The following is a 1,675-nucleotide window of genomic DNA, read 5'->3' on the forward strand; positions in this document are numbered from 1 at the left end:
TTAGACTTCTATGGACCATTTCACCGCTCTGCATAGACAAGTATAAAGAATAACACAACAGGTGTCATCTCACTATTTTCCAGTTTAAATGCACAAGAGCAGCATCCAGCTTCTCTGTCAGAGAGTTGTGAAGTTCTGTCTGCATCAACACCATGAACCACAAAATTATCATTGCAATCTCTGGACAAGAGAAACAGTAATTTTGTGGTTGTTGCTGATCCACTGACCTCCTTGACCTCTTTAATTTTGTAACCTCTGCCATGAATCCATACAAAAAAACCAAAGACTTGCTGTGTTTAGTTCACTTGTTGCTGTATCTCCAAAGAGCTAAAGTCTTGTGGAGAATGTGGGCATCGATTCCACTACCTCTCACATGCTAAGCGAGCGCTCTACCATTTGAGCTAATTCCGCTGCCATGCTAGCATCCAAGCTAAGCTTTGAGAGAAGGCCGCTTTAACAACATCAACAGGTTTCAACGCTATTTCAGGAGCGTTAAAAATAATAAAATTTTTCAATCACCTGTATTTTTCAGTAAAAACACTTTCCCTGACCGGGAATCGAACCCCGGCCACGGGGATGCAGCCTCGTATAGTTCCAAACATCATCTCCACAGTGTTTGAAATTACTGAAATTACTGCTCCATATTATCCTGCTTAGTCACTCAACCAAATTACTGACTAAACTCCTGCAGAAGAAGTTACATGAAGTTATCTCAACAACCTTAAACTTCAATAAAGAGGCACTGCTGGGAAGTTGAATGCTGGCACGCTGTGTTGCGCTGAATCACATGTGATTCAGATGTAAACACAAAGGCTGCCCCACTGTCACCATTCAGAGCAGTTGTGAAGATTACTGATACCAATACATACTAAGCCAGCATTGAGCTAACTCCGCTGTGCTAACATGCTAGCGTGCGTAGGGAGTGTCAAATGCCACTCATGTGCATGAATTCACATGCACACACACTCACAATTTCATGTTGAGGAGTTTGGTCTCTGGTTATCTACTTCTTTTTTACATGTTCATTTTGGAATACATTTTCAGTGCCCAGTTTTATTTTCACTACAGTTACTCATGTTAACCACTCTGAGACAGTTTTAACAGCTAAAGAGTTTAAAATAAAAATTTCAGGTAAGTAGGAAGTAGTGTTCTTTAGGTCATCCAGAGTTCACCCAGTCCCCCATCTACTCTGAATGAATGAAATGAATTGGCCAACACACATCGCAGGAGTACATCCAGATGACATCTTTTGTTCACACTTAGTAAACACATTTTCTGCCATGCTGAGGATACCCTTCCTGTCACTGACCAATTTGAAATCTTGAATTCAGAAATTCATCCCTAAGACTTCCCTCTCCTTTGTACAGCACAAATTTACTTTGAGATAGTGTTGTGTTGCCTTTGTGCAAAATTGCTGCCCGTAATAGGACAAATTTTCATAGTATGCTGAAGATCCCTCATCCTAAGTATCCACTAAGTCAAGACATAACTCACTTGGGAGAGTGTTAGACTGAAGATGTAAAGGCCCCTGGTTTTCGGCATCAGAGGTGGTCCCTGAGGGAGTTAGGTAGAGATGAAATAAAAGCAGCGTCTGTCAGAAGTGGGATTTGAACCCACACCTGCAGGGGGGACTGCAACCTGAACGCAGCACCTTAGACCACTCGGCCATTCTGAC

At 42.0% G+C, this 1,675-nt stretch overlaps 1 non-coding gene across 1 annotated transcript; it reads right to left on the reverse strand.

The window, feature by feature from the left end:
• Nucleotides 1-1,592: 1,592 nt before the first annotated feature.
• Nucleotides 1,593-1,675, reverse strand: trnal-cag (transfer RNA leucine (anticodon CAG)). The gene has a single exon. It is a non-coding gene; the product is annotated as a tRNA-Leu (tRNA).

This window comes from Echeneis naucrates, unplaced genomic scaffold (genome assembly GCF_900963305.1).
Source record: "Echeneis naucrates unplaced genomic scaffold, fEcheNa1.1, whole genome shotgun sequence".
Lineage (NCBI taxonomy): Eukaryota > Metazoa > Chordata > Actinopteri > Carangiformes > Echeneidae > Echeneis > Echeneis naucrates.